Source organism: Stegostoma tigrinum, unplaced genomic scaffold, assembly GCF_030684315.1.
Source record: "Stegostoma tigrinum isolate sSteTig4 unplaced genomic scaffold, sSteTig4.hap1 scaffold_66, whole genome shotgun sequence".
In the NCBI taxonomy this organism is placed as follows: domain Eukaryota; kingdom Metazoa; phylum Chordata; class Chondrichthyes; order Orectolobiformes; family Stegostomatidae; genus Stegostoma; species Stegostoma tigrinum.
Window position 1 is genome coordinate 1026708 of NW_026728600.1, and position 23540 is coordinate 1050247.

At 46.1% G+C, this 23540-nt stretch overlaps 1 non-coding gene across 1 annotated transcript; it reads right to left on the minus strand.

Annotated features, from left to right (window-relative positions):
• Positions 1–23200: 23200 nt before the first annotated feature.
• Positions 23201–23273, minus strand: trnav-uac (transfer RNA valine (anticodon UAC)). The gene has a single exon. It is a non-coding gene; the product is annotated as a tRNA-Val (tRNA).
• Positions 23274–23540: the final 267 nt, after the last annotated feature.

The following is a 23540-nucleotide window of genomic DNA, read 5'->3' on the forward strand; positions in this document are numbered from 1 at the left end:
ATACTCGCTGTTCACAGAGCTTCCCTTCGATGCAGACTCTGTCCTATTTGTTAGCCATATTGAAGTCCCAGATCCACTGTAAACGCAGCAACCATATTTCTCAGAGAGTAGAGTCAACGGACTTCAGGTCTCCCGAAATAAATGCAGCAGCTGACAACACAAACCGAAGAAACCATGAAAATAACATTCACCGGCTTTCCAATGACAGGGGAAAGTCAAATTTGTGCATACGTGGTGCACACATTCAGATTTGAAAATGCCTTCCTCTCCTAATTTTCTGTTCCTGGACGATAAACTGTTACATCTTTATGCAGTCCCAGTGACCTGAAATACTTGCAGTTCCACTTTCCATAAAAGTAGTTTACAATACAATTGCACATTTTTTCTGTACCTCTGTCACAATAACAGTAAAACCACTATTACCGGTGAAGATGGTTGGACATGCTGGGAGGAGGCACTCTAGCGATATTATATGCAGACTGTTAATCCAAGGACCCAGTTAATGACCCGGACCCAGGATTCGAATCCTGCCATTCCAGATGTTTGAATTTGAATTCAACAAAATATCTGGAATTATGTATTTATTGAAACTGTGAAACCATCATCGATTGTCAGAGAGAAAAAAAAAATATCTGGCCCACCACTGTACGTCATGGAAAGAAATCAGCCATCCTCAACTAGTCTGGCCTTCAGCGACTGCAGAGCCAAAGCAAAGTGATTGGCTCTCAACTGCCATCTGAAATGGGCAAGACAGCCATTCAGTTATATCAGTCACAGCAAGGTCTCATGGAAATGAACAGAATGGCTCTGGGCATTGACACACGTGGACCGCAGTGGTTGAAGAAAGCAGCTCACTGACACCTTCTGGAGGGCAAGCAGGAAAAGGCAATAATTGCTGGCCCAGCCAGCGATGCTGACGTCCAATTAATGAATAAAGGAAGATAAGCACACTCAGGGAAGAGAAGCAAAGGGGACATAACTCACTTTAAACATGGACTTGGTCACATATCTGCACGGGAATGATATTCAGTAATATTGTAATAGGCCAAAAATAATAACGATTAGCCTCACATTTGATTTCCATTCCAGCTGATCATCAGGAGTGTCCCTAATTGCTTCTTTTTATCTCTCTCTTTCTCCATGCATTCAACACACTCCTTCTCTCCTTCAAAACATACATCTCTGTCATCAGATTCAATCACATTATTTCCCAGCTGCTTTCAGTTCCAATGTGTGGCCAGTGGACTCAAAATGCACACTCTGTTCTTCTCTCGACAGGGGCTTCAAAACCTGTTCAATTTCCTCAGCAATAATGGGAACTGCAAATGCTGGAGAATCCAAGATAATAAAATGTGAGGCTGGATGAACACAGCAGGCCAAGCAGCATCTCAGGAGCACAAAAGCTGACGTTTCGGGCCTAGACCCTTCATCAGAGAGGGGGATGGGGTGAGGGTTCTGGAATAAATAGGGAGAGAGGGCGAGGCAGACCGAAGATGGAGAGAAAAGAAGATAGGTGGAGAGCAGAGTATAGGTGGGGAGGTAGGGAGGGGATGGGTCAGTCCAGGGAAGATGGAGAGGTCAAGGAGGTGGGATGAGGTTAGTAGGTAGGAGATGGAGATGCGGCTTGGGGTGGGAGGAAGGGATGGGTGAGAGGAAGAACAGGTTAGGGGGGCAGAGACAGGTTGGACTGGTTTTGGGATGCAGTGGGAGGAGGGGAAGAGCTGGGCTGGTTGACTGGTGCAGTGAGGGGAAGGGACGAACTGGGCTGTTTTTGGGATTCGGTTGGGGAAGGGGATGTTTTGAAGCTGGTGAAGTCCACATTGATAGCATTGGGCTGCAGGGTTCCCAAGCGGAATATGAGTTGCTGTTCCTGCAACCTTAAGGTGGCCTCATTGTGGCAGTGCAGGAGGCCCATGATGGACATGTCATCTAAAGAATGGGAGGGGGACTGGAAATGGTTTGCGACTGGGACATGCAGTTGTTTATTGCGAACCGAGCGGAGGTGTTCTGCAAAGCGGTCCCCAAGCCTCCGCTTGGTTTCCCCAATGTAGAGAAAACCACACCGGGTACAGTGGATGAGGTATACCACGTTGGCAGATGTGCAGGTGAACCTCTGCTTAATGTGGAAAATCCCCTCCCCCCACTGCACCACACAACCCGCCCAGCTCTTCCCCTCCACCCACTGCATCCCAAAACCAGTCCAATCTGTCTCTGCCTCCCTAACCTGTTCTTCGTCTCACCCATCCCTTCCTCCCTCACCAAGCCACACCTCCATCTCCTACCTACTAACCTCATCCCACCTCCTTGGCCTGTCCGTCTTCCTTGGACTGACCTATCCCCTCCCTACCTCCCCACCTATACTCTCCTCTCCACCTATCTTCTTTTCTCTCCATCTTCGGTCCGCCTCCCCCTATCTCCCTATTTAGTCCTGAACCCTCACCCCATCCCCCTCTCTGATGAAGGGTCTAGACCCGAAACGTCAGCTTTTGTGCTCCTGAGATGCTGCTGGGCCTGCTGTGTTCATCCAGCCTCACATTTTATTATCATCAATTTCCTCAGCACTTGCTTTTCCTTTTTGTTTCAGGCCTCCAGCATCCTTCTTTGTTTGCTTTAACCTTTTCTTTTGTGATTTCATGGCGTTTTGGCATTATTGGAAAGGGCCAGCATTTGTTCACCGTCGCTAATTGTTCTTGCCTGTGAGGTCAATTCTCAAGGTAGTAACGAGCCAAGCGCATTATTATGGGTCTGAGGTCACTTTTAGTGCAGATCAACATTACTACTCTGACACAGTGGCCATATTGTAAAGTAAATTCAGACACAAGAACAAGTTTCTGACCAAATATTTGTAACTGGAAGATTGGCTGGTGGAGAGCTAGAAACATAAAGTCTGTGTGATACCAAGGCATAGTTAATGGTTTATTCAACAGCAACAATGACACAGAGGTGGAGCCTGGGGGTATTATCGAGCTGGTCGTGGACCGGTTTGCTGATGGAGAGAATAATGATACATAAATCAGTTCAGGGCAAAAACAAAGTTGTGAGCAGTCATGTCTGTAAAGGAAGGGTCTTAAATTCATGGAAATGAACGGTATTTGTAATTGAAACAAAAGAATATAGATTCCACCTTTGCCCAAGTATGGATAACGGAAATAGCAATGAAGTTCAACATGGTTTCTGGCATTAAAGAATGGTCAGAGACAGTGACTTACCAGGAACACCAACAATAGCGAGGAGGGGATAGTAACCGGCTTGAATGATCATCAGTAGACCGTATATTCGCCATGTTAACAGGGCCCAAGACTTTGAAAGGTAGAAAAGACCCTCAGATAAACTCCTATCCATTGTTGTAACATTCCAGTCTATTGTTCTCAGATTCTGATCCATTGTTGTAACATTCCAGTCTATTGTTCTCAGATTCTGATCCATTGTTGTAACATTCCAGTCTATTGTTCTCAGATTCTGATCCATTGTTGTAACATTCCCGTCTATTGTTCTCAGACTCTAACCGATTGTTGTAACATTCCCGTCTATTGTTCTCAGATTCTGATCTCTCTGCGCCCTCTCTCTGCAGCTGCTGATCCCTGTTAGTGCTTTGGCCGATGCTCACGCTTATACTATGGGATAACACACGGAATGGGGCCCCTTAGTAAGAGGAGAGGGAAAGCCTCCTGTGAGACAATTAGAATCCATGGAGACTGACATCAATCACAGTCACTGAACAAACAGTTCCAGTTAACGCCTTAAATTAGAGAACCTTCAGTTCAATATAATAAGTGGACTTGTTTGGGTGACTTAATCTCTGGCTATTGGCCTTATCTCCGATTACACATTGCTCTGATGAAGTCAGTTGTGTGGGAGAATAATGGCTGCTTTCGTTTTTGCCGGTTAAATGATTCTACAGTGCTGCCCATGTACAATGCTGTAACCACCTCCCCCCTCAAAAAAAGTCAATAGGTTGTTACAGTGCTGGTCTTTCCTCCACTAGAACAAGCTCCAGCCACTGGGCATAGTTGTTATGACCATAGAGAGGAAGTGTGGATTTGGCTGGACATTCCTTTCATTTATCTAAGAAGACATTTTTTTTTCAACACACTATACACTTTAGCTTTCTTTTTAATATATACTGAAAACCATCTGATTGAAGTTTATTTGCTTTAAAGTTGTAAAAATTTGATTTTGTAAACTGAGTCCAAAGCCAGACTTGGCATGAACAATGACCTTCTCCATTTAAACCCATGGATTAATGACAGAAAGAATATGATACCGGCTGGGAGACAGATAGGAATGAAGCAGTGGCAGTGGAGACTGGAGGGGAGTACAATGATCTCCCCCAGTCACCAGTTTTTGACCATCACTTTTTTTGGGAGGCAGAATGAAGTGTGATGCAGAGCAAATAGACAGGCTACATTTGGGAGATGAAAGGCCCAAAGACATTGTGAATAGAACAGGATAATTTTAAATGCGACGTCGGGAAATATATTTTATACGTAGACTGTTTAGTCACAGGATATACATGTTGATAGGATTCTTCATATCCGGACAGGATATTCGGAATTAAAAACAGATACAGCTAATAGATGTAGGGCTACAGGATGATTTCTGGACAATAACAGTAGAAATATAACTCATTCGGGCCTCCTGCAGTAATGAAGAGCTGTGTGACCACTAATTTTCCTGTAATTATTCTGTGACATGTATTAAGGGGTGGCATCGTTGTTAGGACTGCTGCCTCACAGTGACTGGGAGTTGGGTTCGATTCTACCCTTAGGCGACTGTCTGTGTGCAGGTTGGATGTTCTCCTGTGTCTGCAATGTGTTTTCTCTGGGTGCTTCCATTTCCTTCCACAGTGCAAGGAAGTGCAGGCTGGTGGCATGGCCATGCTGAATTGCCTGTAATGTTCACGGATGTATAGATTAGGTGGTTACAGGTGGAAGGATCTTGGTGGGATGCTCTGAGAGTAAGTGTGACCTTGTTGGGCTGAAGGGCCATTTTCTATGCTCTAGGGATTCTATGAAAAGTTTTCAGAGCATGTGGAGAGAGGCTTGTTCAATAAAGAACACAACATGTGTCATCATCAATAATCTATTCCTGTTTTTGTTTTCATGAAGTTCAGCTGTTTCTAAAGTATCTTTTCAATCAACATCAATTTCCTGAGATTCACGCATTTAGGAGGATATTCACAAAAAACAAAGTTTGTTTGGGAACTTAACGAAGAAACAGACACCATTTTTATACAAGTATCACCAGCACAACTTCCTTAATGGGAAAAGAAATGGACTATGTTTTGTCTGATCTGAACCAATACAGTGAAGCTGCAATTTCAGTCGACTCTCAAGTGTTTGGTTATGGTCCTTACATGAGTAACTATAAATTTTGTATGTTTGACAGGTTCCCCAAGTATCGATGACATATTGAGTTGTGCTGACTCGCCATGAAATTAGTGAATTCAATGACACTGACATCATACGATCAATCCTCTGAAAGTAACCATTTGAAAACAAACAACAAATAAGCAAAAGAGAAGTGCAGCACAGGAACAAGCCCTTCACCCTTTCAAGCCTGTGCTGATCGTCATGACCTGACTAAAGAAAAAGCATCTGCCCTCATTTCTTCCATATCCCTCCATTCCCTCTCTATTCATGTAACCATCCAAATGTCTTCTAATTTTTGCCAACGTGCCTCCTTCTATCATCTCTTATGGCAGTGTATTCCAAGCTCCTACCACTCCATATGAAAAAAAACTTTTTGCGCACATCTTGCTCAACGTTTGCGCTCTCACCTTGAACCTGTGCCCCTTTGTAATTGAAACATCAACCCTGGGAAAAATAAAAACCTCTAACTATCCACCCTATCCATGCCTCTCATAATTTTGTAGGCCTCTCTTCGGTCACCTCTCAGCCGCCGTCTTTCCAGTAAAAACAATCCCATTCTTTTTTAACCTTTCGTCATTGTCAATGACCTCGAGAATGGCCAACATCCTGGTGAACCTTCTCTGCACTCTCTCCAAATCTTCCACATCTTTCTGGCAATGTGGCAATCAAAACGTCGGGAATCACAGCCTCAATGTAATGTCATTCTCTTAGTGTCACTGGAGTCAGACTCATCCAGCAAGGTATTACCATTCTGAAACTTTAGACCCAACTATGAAAGCATAAAATATCTTGGTATTTTGATAAAAATGCATTCATCTGTGTTTTGGAAGGCACTAGCAAGGGTAGATAATAAAATGTGAGGCTGGATGAACACAGCAGGCCAAGCAGCATCTCAGGAGCACAAAAGCTGACGTTTCGGGCCGAGACCCTTCATCAGAGAGGGGGATGGGGAGAGGGAACTGGAATAAATAGGGAGAGAGGGGGAGGCGGACCGAAGATGGAGAGTAAAGAAGATAGGTGGAGAGAGTGTAGGTGGGGAGGTAGGGAGGGGATAGGTCGGTCCAGGGAAGACGGACAGGTCAAGGAGGTGGGATGAGGTTAGTAGGTAGCTGGGGGTGCGGCTTGGGGTGGGAGGAAGGGATGGGTGAGAGGAAGAACCGGTTAGGGAGGTAGAGACAGGTTGGACTGGTTTTGGGATGCAGTGTGTGGGGGGGAAGAGCTGGGCTGGTTGTGTGGTGCAGTGGGGGGAGGGGACGAACTGGGCTGGTTTAGGGATGTAGTAGGGTAAGGGGAGATTTTGAAACTGGTGAAGTCCACATTGATACCATATGGCTGCAGGGTTCCCAGGCGGAATATGAGTTGCTGTTCCTGCAACCTTCGGGTGGCATCATTGTGGCACTGCAGGAGGCCCATGATGGACATGTCATCTAGAGAATGGGAGAGGGAGTGGAAATGGTTTGCGACTGGGAGGTGCAGTTGTTGGTTGCGAACTGAGCGGAGGTGTTCTGCAAAGCGGTCCCCAAGCCTCCGCTTGGTTTCCCCAATGTAGAGGAAGCCGCACCGGGTACAGTGGATGCAGTATACCACATTGGCAGATGTGCAGGTGAACCTCTGCTTAATGTGGAATGTCATCTTGGGGCCTGGGATGGGGGTGAGGGAGGAGACGTGGGGACAGGTGTAGCATTTCCTGCGGTTGCAGGGGAAGGTGCCGGGTGTGGTGGGTTTGGAGGGCAGTGTGGAGCGAACAAGGCAGTCATGGAGAGAGTGGTCTCTCCGGAAAGCTGACAGGGGAGAGAATGGAAAAATGTCTTGGGTGGTGGGGTCGGATTGTCAATGGCAGAAGTGTCGGAGGATAATGCGTTGTATCCGGAGGTTGGTAGGGTGGTGTGTGAGAACGAGGGGGATCCTCTTGGGGCGGTTGTGGCGGGGGCGGGGTGTGAGGGATGTGTTGCGGGAAATACGGGAGACGCGGTCAAGGGTGTTCTCGATCACTGTGGGGGGAAAGTTGCGGTCCTTAAAGAACTTGGACATCTGGGATGTGCGGGAGTGGAATGTCTTATCATGGGAGCAGATGCGGCGGAGGCGGAGGAATTGGGAATAGGGGATGGAATTTTTGCAGGAGGGTGGGTGGGAGGAGGTGTATTCTAGGTAGCTGTGGGAGTCAGTGGGCTTGAAATGGACATCAGTTACAAGCTGGTTGCCTGAGATGGAGACTGAGAGGTCCAGGAAGGTGAGGGATGTGCTGGAGATGGCCCAGGTGAACTGAAGGTTGCGGTGGAACGTGTTGGTGAAGTGGATGAACTGTTCGAGCTCCTCTGGGGAGCAAGAGGCGGCGCCGATACAGTCATCAATGTACCGGAGGAAGAGGTGGGGTTTGGGGCCTGTGTAGGTGCGGAAGAGGGACTGTTCCACGTAACAAACAAAGAGGCAGGCAGAGCTGGGGCCCATGCGGGTGCCCATAGCCACCCACTTAGTCTGTAGGAAGTGGGAGGAGTCAAAAGAGAAGTTGTTGAGTGTGAGGACGAGTTCAGCTGGGCGGATGAGAGTGTCGGTGGAGGGGGACTGGTCGGGCCTGCGGGATAGGAAGAAGCGGAGGGCCTTGAGGCCATCTCCATGCAGAATGCAGGTGTACAGGGACTGGACGTCCATGGTGAATATGAGGTGTTGGGGGCCAGGGAATTGGAAGTCCTGGAGGAGGTGGAGGGCGTGGGTGGTGTCACGGACGTAGGTGGGGAGTTCCTGGACCAAAGGGGAGAAAATGGAGTCCAGATAGGTGGAGATGAGTTCGGTGGGGCAGGAGCAGGCTGAGACGATGGGTCGACCAGGGCAGGCAGGTTTGTGGATTTTGGGAAGGAGATAGAAACGGGCCGTACGGGGTTGGGGAACAATGAGGTTGGAGGCTGTGGGTGGGAGGTCCCCTGTGGTGATGAGGTCGTGAATGGTGTTGGAGATGATGGTTTGGTGCTCGGGTGTGGGGTCATGATCGAGGAGGCAGTAGGAGGTGGTGTCGGAGAGTTGGCGTCTGGCCTCGGCGATGTAGAGGTCAGTGCGCCATACTACCACTGCGCCACCCTTGTCTGCGGGTTTGATGGTGAGGTTGGGTTTGGAGCGGAGGGAGCGGAGGGCTGCCCGTTCTGCGGGGGAGAGGTTGGAGTGGGTGAGAGGGGTGGAGAGGTGGAGGCGGCTAATGTCTCGACGGCAGTTGGAGATGAAGAGGTCGAGGGAGGGTAGGAGGCCTGGGGGTGGTGTCCAGGAGGAGGACTTGTGTTGGAAGCGGGTGAAGGGGTCAGTGGAAGGAGGGTTGGGTTCCCGGTTGAAGAAGTAGGCATGGAGGCGAAGACGGCGGAAAAACTGCTCTGTATCCAAGCCTGCTGTGTTCATCCAGCCTCACATTTTATTATCTATATCCAACCGTGACTGGTATTCGTTGATGTGTGGTTGTAGGGGGACAAAGGTGAGCCCCTTGCTAAGGACTGACCGTTCGTCCTCAGTCAGTAGGAGGTCTGGGGGGATGGTGAAGATGCGGCAGGGCTCAGTGTGGCTGTCTCCTCGGGGGTTGCTGGCTGTGGAGGTTGTGGGCGGAGCGATTAGGTCGTCGGCCGTGGGCGGGGTTCCGTCGGCCGTGGGCGGGGTTTCGCCGGCGACGGCCGTGGGCGGGGTTCCGTCGGCCGGCCGTGGGCGGGGTTCCGTCGGCTGTTGGAGGATTGGGGTGGGCGGCTGCAGCTGCGGTGAGGGTAGTGTGTGGGGTGTTGTACCTGGACGTGGGGGTGGTGACTGCAGCAGCGGTTCCGGAATTTCTGTGGCCGGCGGAGGCGGATGTTACGTCATCGGTGGGGTCTCCGGCCGTGTCCTCATGGTCAATGGCGGCGGGTGCATGGTGGGGGAGGGGGAGGGGCAGGGACAGACTCGGGATTTGGGAGGCGCAGGAATCCTCTTGTGGGTGGCAGGGGCCCGTGAGTTGGTTGTACTTACGATTTTTGGTGCCCAGTAAAGCTGAGTGGAACTGGGTGTTCAGTCTGTGGAACCTGCCGAGGATGAAAAACAGCAGGGGTCCTCTGCAGGTCTGGGAGAGGGAGGCTCTGAGCTGGGGCAGGCTGGATTGCAGTGTGTGGAGGTGCCGGCGCATGGCTGCGAGTGTCTGTTTCAGAACTCGCAGGGAGAAACGCTTCTGAAGAGTCTGAATATTCTGGGTGGAGAGGTGGTCACGGTTGGGACCAAATTGGGAAGGCTGAAATGTAGACTGTAGTCCCTTGGGGATGATCTGGTTCCGTAGGCCGGTGCTGAGGAAGGTGAGGAAGGTGGCTGTGGTACCTGGTTTGCTTCAGGACATGGTCGAGCAGTTTCAAGGCCGAAGAGATTACAAGAGAGTTGCAATGGGAGAGAGATTCCCTGAGGTTGGTCCGGAGGGAGGAGGGTAACTTCTTCAGGTTAGGCATCCCTGGAAGAGGCTTCGCAGTGAGGTTAGAATAATATCAGAGATAATGGGATCTGCAGATGCTGGAGAATTCCAAGATAATAAAATGTGAGGCTGGATGAACACAGCAGGCCAAGCAGCATCTCAGGAGCACAAAAGCTCAACAACTTCTCTTTTGACTCCTCCTACTTCCGACAGACTAAGGGGCACCCGCATGGGCCCCAGTTATGCCTGCCTCTTTGTAGGTTACGTGGAACAGTCCCTCTTCCGCACCTACACAGGCCCCAAACCCCACCTCTTCCTCCGGTACATTGATGATTGTATCGGCGCCGCCTCTTGCTCCCCAGAGGAGCTCGAACAGTTCATCCACTTCACCAACACGTTCCACCGCAACCTTCAGTTCACCTGGGCCATCTCCAGCACATCCCTCACCTCCCTGGACCTCTCAGTCTCCATCTCAGGCAACCAGCTTGTAACTGATGTCCATTTCAAGCCCACTGACTCCCACAGCAACCTAGAATACACCTCCTCCCACCCACCCTCCTGCAAAAATTCCATCCCCTATTCCCAATTCCTCCGCCTCCGCCACATCTGCCCCCACGATAAGACTTTCCACTCCCGCACATCCCAGATGTCCAAGTTCTTTAAGGACCGCAACTTTCCCCCCACAGTGATCGAGAACGCCCTTGACCGCGTCTCCCGTATTTCCCGCAACACATCCCTCACACCCCGCCCCCGCCACAACCGCCCCAAGAGGATCCCCCTCGTTCTCACACACCACCCTACCAACCTCCGGATACAACGCATTATCCTCCGACACTTCTGCCATTTACAATCTGACCCCACCACCCAAGACATTTTTCCATCCCCGCCCCTGTCAGCTTTCCGGAGAGACCACTCTCTCCGTGACTGCCTTGTTCGCTCCACACTGCCCTCCAACCACACCACACCCGGCACCTTCCCCTGCAACCGCAGGAAATGCTACACCTGTCCCCACGTCTCCTCCCTCACCCCTATCCCAGGCCCCAAGATGACATTCCACATTAAGCAGAGGTTCACCTGCACATCTGCCAATGTGGTATACTGCATCCACTGTACCCGGTGCGGCTTCCTCTACATTGGGGAAACCAAGCGGAGGCTTGGGGACCGCTTTGCAGAACACCTCCGCTCAGTTCGCAACAAACAACTGCACCTCCCAGTCGCAAACCATTTCCACTCCCCCTCCCATTCTCTAGATGACATGTCCATCATGGGCCTCCTGCACTGCCACAATGATGCCACCCGAAGGTTGCAGGAACAGCAACTCATATTCCGCCTGGGAACCCTGCAGCCATATGGTATCAATGTGGACTTCACCAATTTCAAAATCTCCCCTTCCCCTACTGCATCCCTCAACCAGCCCAGTTCGTCCCCTCCCCCCACTGCACCACACAACCAGCCCAGCTCTTCCCCCCAACCCACTGCATCCCAAAACCAGTCCAACCTGTCTCTACCTCCCTAACCGGTTCTTCCTCTCACCCATCCCTTCCTCCCACCCCAAGCCGCACCCCCATCTACCTACTAACCTCATCCCACCTCCTTGACCTGTCCGTCTTCCCTGGACTGACCTATCCCCTCCCTACCTCCCCACCTACACTCTCTCCACCTATCTTCTTTACTCTCCATCTTCGATCCGCCTCCCCCTCTCTCCCTGTTTATTCCAGTTCCCTCTCCCCATCCCCCTCTCTGATGAAGGGTCTAGGCTCGAAAAGTCCGCTTTTGTGCTCCTGAGATGCTGGCTGGCCTGCTGTGTTCATCCAGCCTCACATTTTATTATCTTGGAATTCTCCAGCATCTGCAGTTCCCATTATCTCTGATACTAGCAAGGGTAGCGTTTGTCATCCCCAAAAGCTCTGGGAAATTTGACAGAGGGCTTCCTCCTTGAACGTCTTCTATCTAAGTGGTGCAGATACAGACGCAGACCTCTGTGAAAGGGGATTCCAAGATATTTCAACTAGCTGACAGTGAAGGAACACCAAATTAGTCCTCAGTGCCACAATTAAAGCAGTGCTGTCCACTTAATTTACAGTAAAGCAGTGCTCCTTGGTCATTCTAATGGTCATACACATTGGCCAAGTTAGATTAGCGAATGTCGATTGAATGATGAATTGATGACGTGGTTATTGGGGCAGTTCATTAGAACAGTATTTTCCAGATACAACCAGAGAGCAAGATATCTGGTAATATGCAATGGCACAAGATTCATCAATGACCTCATAGCGAACACGCACCGAGGTATCAGTGATCACAGTGTGACAGAGTGTACTTTGAGGGAGGGATGGCTGGCTCTAAGATGACCGCTGGAAACCTATGTGTATGGAAACTGGTAACAGTGTGAAGTTAGGGCTGGCTGCAATGTATTGGTAAATTAGCTTAGGAGCTGGGTCAGTAGACTTGCAATATTAGACATTTGAGGAGATATTTCAGAACATTCAAAAAGCAAAACAGCAGTCAGAAAGACTCAAAGAGAATGAAGCACCATCCAAGGCTAAAGAAGGATTTTAAAGATAAGGTGAACTTTCAAGAAGAAGCGTTGAATTTCACAAAGGTATTCATATTCAGACAAATGCACACAGGGCACATTTCTTCGGAGAGTACATTTTATATGCCTTCTTTTCCTCGATGCTACCAGTTGTGAAGAATAGTTCCTGTTCTCGAAACATTAACCCCTCTTTCAAAATGGAGCTGACATCATGCGACTCCTTGCGATATACTTAGAACAGATATAACCTGACCATTCCTTATTAATGTTCTTCATTTTAACTTAAATCTAAATCTGTAAAAAAAAATAGTAATAATGCTCTTTTAAATGGGTTAAGAATGCTGCAGTTGTTCCGACCCGAGTACTGACGACGCTTGACTCGCAGCCCCAGGACCACAAATAATGTTGATCTTGCTGCCCTTGATCTCGCCCACTCCATGTCCTGTGCCATGTAACCAATGTACCTCTGTCTAGATCTTTACGCAAATTCTGATTTGTTTATCCTTGCTTACTATGATCTGCTTGTCTTGTTCCTAAAGAAAGTTTTTCACTGTAGTTCGGTACATATGATAACCTGTCAATCAATCATTTCCACAGATGATGCCTGTTGGACTGAATTTATCCAGAAATTTCTGATTTTGTTAGAGAACGTTGTTCCATTTTGATTGCTAGACTTCAGGAAGTGTGTAATTGCACTACAGGGTGCCCAGAGCCGATCAACAAGGATATTACCTGGGATTGACCATTTCCACTGAGAAGGCAGACGATCTAGGCTGGGTTGTTTTTTTTTCTGATAGCAGAGAAAGCTCATTGGGGAGCTGATTAACGTTTATAAAATTATGAAGGGCATACATACGGGAGATTGAACTGACCTTCATCTTATTGAAAAGGATGATTAACCTTCGAGTAAGATTAAAAACATGGGGCAGAAGGTTTACGGGAGATTTAAGGAAGATGTGTTTCTCTCGCAGATAGTTCTGGGCATCTGATATTCACTGCCTGAAAGTGTGGCTAAGCTAAGCATCCTCAGAACATTTTAGGAGTGTTTAGATGGTCACTTGAAGTGCCAGATCTCACAGGGATAGTGTTGAAAATGGGATGAGGACGAACAGATATAAAAGCAGAAGTTGCTAGAAAAGTTTGACAGATCTGGCAACATGCGTGAAGAAAAACCGCAGTTACTTTTCAAATCTAGTGACCCTTCTTTCAGAGGATAAAGCATATTTTTATTGAAAGACACAAAAAATAATGCACCATAGCCAACTTGCTGTACTTTAAAGCTCGTGTAGGCGAGGTTCTAGGTACAATGGAGAGTGTATCAGACATCTATGGATCTATTGCCGTGCATTTCAAATGTTGTGATTTTGACTTCCACAGAGTTTTGGACTGTGTTTGAAGGAAGTCAATGATGATCTGCAAAAGCCGATTCATTGTCACTCCCTGTTGTCCAGCTCCCACTGCTGACCATGCGAAGTTCGCCAAATCTTCGGGGCAGGTTTTCTGGGAACAATACAGTTTGAAAAATATTCAGACTAGAATCGGTTGCCTACATGATAAAGCTGCAAAGTTCATGAAATAGTACGACTGGCTCGCAACGCAACTTTCCCTTCCATAGTTGACATGTTACTTTGGACTTTTTTTGAAGGTGGAGATTGATAAATGTCTGGTTCCCAGTGGTACACAGGGTTTTGTGGATGGGGTGGGAAATGTCAGTGAAGTTTAGATCAGCCATGATTCTATCGAATGGTGAGACTTGTTCCTTTTATTTAGTGATTTTTCCAGCTGAGAGTTTTAAGCAAAAAACTGGTGAGGATGGTGTTAATTGACACCACTGAATATCAACTCATCAACTTCACTACACTTTGCTCACAGCTGGAATTTTTCAGCTTCAGATCAGGCAATGGAAGATTTACTGGAAAATAAAAATCAGTTCCTGTGACTTCCTCCAGTGATTACATTTCTTTGCTAAAGTTGTGACATTTAGGATTTTGGAATTGTCCACTCTATACAAAATTGTGGGCCATTAATACCTGTCCAGAAGAGAGGTGGTCCCAATACTGGTTCCTGGGAAGAGCACTGTGCACCCTCCTCGAGTCTAGTCAACAATGTCACATCTCCACTATTTCAGGGATTTTCAATCCCTTGGCTTCAATTCTTCACAGAATTGGATTCAACAGACCTTGTCACTTAGTAATTCTTTAGTTGTGTTCTGCTGGGTACCATACTCTGGAAGATGTAATCTGCTGTTTGTCGTTTCACTAATGCCAAGGAGAAGAGTCTGTTGCTCTGCACAATTTACTCAACAGCTTTCAGAAGCAAGATAAACTGACTCAAATGTTTCCTGCTATCTGTAACTGAAGCAATCTCTCAAATTGATTCTACTGTCACACAGGTCAACATGTAAATGCTGAAAATGTACATAAGTCAAAACTGTCCGCTCTCTCACATCCCTGCTCTCTCCAGGAGCTGTCAAGGTGCTGGCCTAAATTGCTTTCTCTGTTACTCTGAGAATGAAATGAACAGTAAAATCTGTTTTCCGAGCTGGGAGCAACACCATGAAGTTTATACAGACCGAGTGCAGTGTGTCTGAATGACACGACTCCCTGCAGTAACTTTCCCCGCTGATTCAGGCAGCAGCGACCTCCCTGTGACATTGAGAAGATCACTGATACAGTTCCCTATTATTGGGAGGGATTCTCTCTTTCGTACCAACTCTGCATTTCTCACTCCGTCTCAGATGCAATAATTTAGACAAGGTTCCCAAGACAATGTCAGTTCCTGTGCAAGCACGATCTCCCTCCTGCACTGTCTTCAACACTTTCCATACCTCGCAAGGACATTGACAGGGAACTGAAGAGCACGTTCATGCTGCCCTTCTCCAGCACTAGCTGCCAGTGGAAGGTGTCTTACTCCAGGCGCCAATCGACAGAGCTCAGCCCCAGATGAAGGGAGTAAGGAGTTACAAAAGGAAGAAGCTGTTTTTAAAAATCAATGCTGCTTTCACTCCCTGAGGCAATGGGAATATCCTGAGCTTACAAGAAAACTCACCTGGTTTAGTGTTAATGGTTCTGAGCTGTCTATTGATTCATTGATCGAGAGGTATGATTCCTGTTTTGTGTGGATAGAGTAAACGAGAATGGTTTTGAGGGTTAAAAGCGTGGGCAATCTCTGCCATTTTCTGTCTTGCTCTATTCTTTACTGATGAAGTCTGATTTTGATGAGAACGAGGCCAGTCTGAGGTCCCTCGCGTTTGTTGCGGCGAATGTATCATATGTGCGAAAGAAGAAAGCAAGCTTGAAACAAAAACCTCTGCCCGTGGTGAACAGACATCATGACGTGGAAAGTCCTGGATAAACGCAACTCTATTTATCTTCAAAGTTCCAAAATCCCAGTGTTTACTGACCCTGATCTTCGGAAGCAAGTTTCTCACTGTCTACTTCATCCAAACGCTAACGCCATGAAACCCCCATTTAATCTTCAATGCCCTAAACAGAACAACCCCAGTCTGTAGAATCTCCCCACAGAACTGAATTCTCTCATCCCTGGGCATGATGAAGACTGAGCAGTGCTATGAGAATTTAGGGGAAAAACAGTTAGTACGTGGGAACATGGAAATGATACGAAACAGAAACCCAGTCTGTGAACCTTTCAAAGTGCTTTGTGATCCAAGTGGAAGAAAATGGTTGAATACCCAAGTGAAGAGAACCCAGTCTCGTTGGGACGGACAAATAGCACCATTCTGGGAGCGAGGAGACAAAATGAGAGGAAATTGTTGTTGAAACTCTGAGTTGCTTTCAATTTCCGGAGCAACATTCGAGACACTTCACTCCGAGTAAGTCTCAGCTGGTTCAGAGCTAGGCAAGTGCACACAGGCAGGGCTCGTTGGTCTAGTGATATGATTCTGTCTTAGATTATGATATCGTGTAGATATGCAAAAAGTCGCTGCGTTCAACTCCCAGACAAACCCAGGTTCTTTACCTTACACTTGCTACAATGCCGAATGAGCTTTCTAGAAAAAAAGCTCGTTTTGTTAAATGTGGTTGGATTGCCTAAAGTGGGAATGGGGCAGAGGTACTGTTGCAATGAACATGGCGAAAGGAAACACTTGTTCAAAGTGAAAACAAGTCTTCTCGGGCCTTTGCCAACGTTAACTGACTCTGAATGAGTGCTCCATTTGCATTATTGCTCATTTCTGGGAGTGAAATGTCCATATAAAAATAACGAAAGCACTGCAGATACTGTAAATCAAGGACAAGAATAAATTTGCAGGAAAAGCTCAGTGGGTATGGCAGCATCTGTGAAGGAATAAAAGACAGAGTTAACTTTTCGGGTCCAGTGACCCTTCCTCGGAACAGAGTCATTGGACACGAAATGTTAATTCTGTTTTATCCTTCACGGATGCTGCCAGACCAGCCGATATTTTCAAGCAAGTTTATTTTTCTTTGGGAAACTACCGGAAGCGGGGTTGTGAGGTGATAAGAGACAGCGCTGAACAGATTCACATGAATGGGGCCGTGTATGAGGAATGTAGGCTATGAAGGTAGACCGGAAAGTTGGGAAAGTTGTCCTTGGAGAACAGAAAGCTGAAAGTTGGTCTGCTTCAAGTTTTGAACAGAGGGTGTTTGGGTCTGGAAATCACAGTCTGACAGTGCGCAAGACGCAGATTCAATCGATACAAAAGGAAATTCTATGGTTAGTTTAAAAGTAACGAAGTGCAGAGTTACACTGAGAAGGCCAGAGAATAATATTAAAGGAGACACCCATTTACACATTGTGGCGAGCAGCACAGCCAAGTTGTGCTGCATGGCCTCCATCTGCATTGTGACAAATTTTGTGATTCTGATTGAAATCAGAGTTCGACCAACAGAATGTTGGAAATTAGTCAAAGGTTACATTTATACTGCTGACGAAATTTCAGAAGCAGGAAAGGAGCTCTGAGTTAATCTATCTTATCTCAAATGATATTCAAGCGTACCTGTTAACAACTGCGGATTCTGCAAAACTGAAACAAAAAAAAACAGGAATTGATAGACAAGCACAAGTCTGGCAGCATCTGTGGACAGAACGAGATAGCGCTTCAGATCAACTGATCATTCATCAGAACTACGTTAGTTATGCATTTCTACACTGTAATTCCAGGGAAATAAGTGCATTTATTTGTTGAATCAGCATATTTATCACAATATCTTCTTTGTTTCCAACAGTTAACTCAACAACTTTAAAAAGGAATTATTGGCTCTGATGCAGTTTCCATTGCCCTGAGCTGGGGAAAAGCTCTGCTTAAATTATTGCCTTTCCCTTTTCTTTTCTGTCCCTGAGCAGACATGTCGAATGAAGAATTGATCCTTTCAATGTCTCCCTCAAAATGTGTCTCTATTTGCCTCTCTTTGTCTTTGTGTATCCACTTCAGCTCCTTACAAGTTCCAGTGTTTGGCCCATCGCCTTTAGTGCACTGAAGTTTTGAGTGCAAATTGCAATGAGTGTATCCCTGTATTCCACGAATGGGACTGAAATTTGAGAAGATAAAAGTCCGTGTCAGCTGCTTTGAAGTAATCATCCTCATGTTAAGCAACAGAGGGAGATACACAGATATATCCCCGAGAGTGACAGAGACCTCACGATTATATGTGCTCCGTCTCCTTCATAACCACACTCTGTTGTCATACACAAGGTTCCCTGACAAAAGGCAACTTGATGTGGAACACGAGCAGTTTCTCTTGACAATGAGAACCGTTGCCATGAGCTGGGACATGAAATAGACAGTGAGCTGAAGTAGCCCCACACTCATGTTACTCATTTACCTTTCAATTCCAATTTTCAATTTCCAAAGCCCAGCGATGCAATCACTTCAGCTGCTGGGAACCTGACAAAAACAGCGCTGGGGACACATTCATCTTTGGAAGCAATTTGCAAGGGTAGAGAGGCTGTGAATTACACTCCAGCGAGGGAGGATAGAATGTTTCAATCTTCCAAACCAAAGTCAGACACTGTATCAATTACACCACTGGCTCTACATGTCTGGCTGCAGCTTTCATGCTGTCCACTTGTGATATAATCAGGGATATCAACAGAAGTATATTCGCAAAGTGAATACCCAGCAAAGCTAATCGCCGGCACTGCTTCACTTCAATATTCTCCACTTTGTTGAATTTCCCTGGCAAATAAAACACATTTGACCTCAAATGCCTGCTTCACTGTCACCCGTCTCTCTGGCACTCATTTCTCTGCCGGAACTTGCCACCGTTTTACTTGCAGTCATTGCAACGTTCCGCCTATCCCATCTTTTTTTGAAAAAAATTATCTCCTTTCAACTTGAAAATGTTCCTGAGTCTTGAAACCTCCCATCCGAGGGGAAAGACAACTTCTATTAGTACTAGCCACACATCTCATTATTTTATAAACTCATGTCAGATTGCCTCTCAATCACCTAAGCGCCAGCAAAGGACGTCCAAACCTATCCAGTCTTTCCATATAACTCAAACTTCCATACCAGGCAACATCCGGGTCAACCACTTCCAACACTCACTCACTTAATAATATGCCTGCTACAATTGTGTGACCGAAACTCTGCACTATATTCCAGAAGAGGCCTCACCAACGACCTGCACAAACTCAACATGACTTCCCAGCTCCTAACCTCAGACGATTGAGCGATGAAGGCAGGCGGACCAAGAGCTTGTTAAACCACCCTGTCTATATGTGACGTATACTTCAAAGAATTATGTACCTGGTCCCGAAGAAGGCACCTTAACAGTGAGACAAAGCCTGTGGGCATGTCGGGAATAGCTTTGAATTTCTTTGACTACACGTGTAAAATTTATTATACACATGCAGCTGAATAAGATTGATAGTTCATTCTCCATGAAGCATTACAAATGGAACTGAACATGTTTTCAATTAAAATGTAAAATTAGACCCTTTCGAGTCGAAAGGGAGCTGTTGCTCAGAGATGCAATTCCTGCTTTAAATTGGTGCCTTAAAAAATGACCACATTCCGATGATTTGAGGTACATTTCATACTTTCTGAACTCCATCCAAGAAATTCACAAACAAAGATTTTTCTCTTTATTTGCATTTTGAACCCTCCCTTCTTCTCAGCAGAACTTTATTTTAAGCTGATAACATTTCCAACGAAAGTCGAATGTAACATTCGAACGGCTGAATGAGATAAATCTGATTCATTTTTAATTATTTCAATGACCTGTGCAAGTTGCAGCAAAGTGAATAAATTGAAATGAGTTAAACAGCTTTTTCCTGCAATTTAAGTCACTGCAGTCACCCTTGTGAGAAATATCTTTGATCTGAAAAAACATCACCTTCATTTCTCTCTCCGCATATCTTTCTTTGCATTGTGAACACTTGCAGGATGTTTATCAATCATTCAGTCATTTCCCAATTCACAGAAACTGGTGTTTTTTTTTCCACAAACCTTGCTCAGAATTGACTTTGCTTATTACCCTCTTGTGCCACGACAAACTAAAATTGCTCCACCTGAGGCTTGAACTCACAACCTCAGCATTGCAAATGCTTCGATACTGTCAGTTAAGAACCAGGATGTTGACCAATTGTGCCACTGGAGCGGGATGCTACAGGGTAACTCCATATTTCAGATTATACCTTAATGGTTGGCAAATTGACTGAGAACTGGGAGATGATTGTCTTCACCGTGGTTCCTAAGTTGTTCGAGAAACTTGCTAAAATACACAGTTCTAAACTGCATTGAAGTGCATATTTTCAAGATTTTCCTTTACTGTCCCCTGAGCCCTTGATGTTTTTAGTCTGTAGAAATCTGTCAATCGCATTCTTGAACAGACTTAATAACTGACCTCCACAGTCTCTGTAGCACCGACTATCAAAGCCTCACCTCACCGTAAGTTATCTCCCCTCAGTCTGCTGTTTGGAGTATGTTCCTATTGTGGGAAATTCACTTCACCACGTACCGAATGCTGCTCCTGGCATGCCCTTTAGCACTGCCCTCTTTTTACACTTGCTCAAGTGTCGTCCTGATCGTGTCATGGTTCCGTGTAACTGGGCTCAGGAAAAGAATACAGAGCAATGCCTAGCAAGATACATATTGTTGGTAAAAAGCAGTTCATGGAGCTTTCTGCTTTGTTTAGTCTATTTGCGTGTTTTGCATTATTGAGAATTTTGAAACTCTGCACCTTATACACAAGTGCGGTTCATGAATATCTATCCTGCGAGGCTGTTGTGAATACTGACTCCTGGGAACAGCGCAGTTGACTCTCCTCGAGTCAGGAAAACAATTCCTCACAGATAACGTTACATTCCCCACTGTCATGGGCCTTTCACGCCACTAAATTCTTCACTGAATTCTGTTCAGCAACAATTCACCAACCTTGCAAAATTGACGCAACCGACAGGACACACGCTACGTCAGCCGTAATCAACCTTCACCATTACTTCATTCAACGACACGTTCCAAGACTTTCATGAAGAGTGAAAGCATAAGGATATAACACAAAGGTAAATTGAAATTCACATTTAAAATTGTAAATTAAGAAGTGGCCAGAACTGGATTTAGAATATCATGTTTAGCACCACAGCTAGAACTCCAGCCCGACAGTTGAGAAAACTACCCCTGAATCCCCAACATTTACATGGCAACTTGCTCCATGTGCCCAGTTGGAAACCCATGTGAAGGAGCAAGCTGTCGGATAGAGCACCTGTGAGCATCCTCCATTGTCTGACCTAATGCTGCAACAGGAGCTGTCCATTACAGATGTGAAAGCAGCGGGGTAAAGGTGAGAAACTGGATACTCAGTGTTGTCGACTCACCATTCTCATCATCATGATAGCAACGTTTAAGAGGCATTTAGACAGACACGTGAACAGGAAGGTAACAGAGAAATACGCAACCATTGGCAGGCAGTTGGGATCAGTTCAGTTCAGAATAGCGTTCGGCACAGACCTATGTTGCAATATTTTGTGTTCCATGTTATTGTTGACAGTTTTCTGCCTGAAACAACACTGAAAGATGGGAACATGAGAACAGGAAGAGGCCATTCTATCCGATTCCGCTTGTTCACCATTTCTTAACATCTTGGCAGATGTAAATCTTCGGTGATTTTTCTGACCCCATCCTTCCAACTCCCATTGAGAATTTGACAGTTATATATCCCAAAATACGTTGAAGGTGACACATCAAATGAATAACTTGAATGCTACGTTGGATTTCCCGATAATTATGCTGGTTTGTCAGATGTTAAGACCATTCCGGTCGATCTCTTCTCTGAAAATTGGCGTGAAATGGCAAAGTTTCTCTTTCATTCAATGTTAGTTCTTTGGAAGGGAAGTTGAAAGAGATGATGGGAGGGAAAATCGTGTTCCTTCTCATTATCCCATCTCAACATCCCAACACAATTATCCAGAGATACACAGAAGGCAGATTCTGTACATATTGACAGAACGTAAAAGGCGATCACAATGCCAAAAAGGCGCTAACGCGACGGGATTGTTTTGTGTTGAAGAAGTGAAAAGCTCTCTCGCCTGAGAAACCTTCACGTCACTTGCTGAGGACTGAATAAGAGAGAAGGTGTTTCACCGGAGCTCATGAGCCTCACTTTCCTATTCCTCCTTGTTTAGCTTTCCTTCATCCTTTGCGAAAGGAAGAAAAGAAAATGGAAACAATATTATTTCATAGCCTGGCTTGTCCTTTCTGCAGTTTCAAGTCCAACGTGGCTTCGACTCAAAAGCGCACTTGAGTATTAGTTTCTGTACAAGAACGCGAGTCAAAAGGATCAAGCAAGAGTTCGAATTCAAGAACGACAAATCATGTTGTGAGGCTGTTCGAACCTCGTTGCAGGTGTGAACTGCTATCTGCCTTGTCTTTCTCCTTAACCATCAATTTTCCTGCGCGGCTTTCTAGTCCTGGACACAAACAAATGTCAGGCGGCAGCCAACTGATTTGGATGCCTGTGTTTGAAAACAAGGGAAAGCAACTCAATAAAATTTTACGAAAGTCCATGGTGCTTATTTAGAGACGCACAAAAGGCAGTTTATGAACACATTGACAGATTGTAAAAGGCTATCAGAGATGTCAAAGTGATGCCTACAGCATGCAATTGCTTTTTTGTTCAAGAAGCAAAAAGCCCTCACGCCTGAGCCACCATTACTTCACATCCTGCTGACTGATTAAATTACATGTTGTTTCACTTGAGCTTCATGTGGCTCGCTTTCCTATCTCTCCTTGTTTAGACTTTCTTTATCGTCGTTGATATAAAGAAAAAAAAATTGGATGTAATATAAATTGGTAGCCTGTTTCGCCATTTCCTCAGTTTCAATACCAGTGTGCCTTTGACTTGAGAGAACACGTTAATGCTAATGATTCTGCGAGAGCACAAGTCATGAGGTTCATCTGAGCCTGTAAACTCCTTCACTCCTGTTGTTGGCTGAATGAGCCACTATTGCGTCCGCTGCTAAGAAATGCAAACATGTTTCTTTACCCCAAAATGTGGCTGAGGGCTTCTGGTTTCAATTCACGCATTTTGAGACATGGCAGACACTGACATAACTAAGACATTCAGAGGCTACCTTGTGGTACATTTGACAGAAAGGAATGCGCGGTGCACTGCAACACAGGCAAATCAACCTTGAGCTGGAACGCTTTCTCACGAAAAGCAAAGGCGACACTACTCCACTACAGAAAGGACGAGGGCACGCTAAATGCACTCTTAAAAGGGATGACCATTTCTGCACATTCAGGACGAGGAAGGAAAGAAATTTAACAAAGATTCATACTGCAATGAAATAGAATGATCCTCCTTTCCACAGCAAAAGCCGATATGGGCGACTTTATTCAAAGAAAGGTTGGCTGACAAGAACGCTCACCCCATGTCCATCCAGGAACCTATCGCTGTAAAAGAAGGGCACTACTGTTTCTGCCAGGCTTCGAACCAGGGACCTTTCGCGTGTAAGGTGAACGTGATAACCACTACACTACAGAAACACACCCGCTTTTCTGCCCTGCACACTGACCATTCTACAGCATTGAAATTCACAGCTGTTTAACGCTTCACCTCTCTGTTTCAAATGGGTCGATGTAGTCCAGCGTTATTGGCATTATTGAAAAATAAAAGATATCATGTAAACCTGCCCAGAAAATATTCACGTGGTCATTGGCAGTGGTGCAGGTTTTGGACTGTATGATGATTCTGAACAGGCTGGGGCAGTTTTCTCTGGAACGTCGGGGGCTGAGGGACGACCTAACACAAAT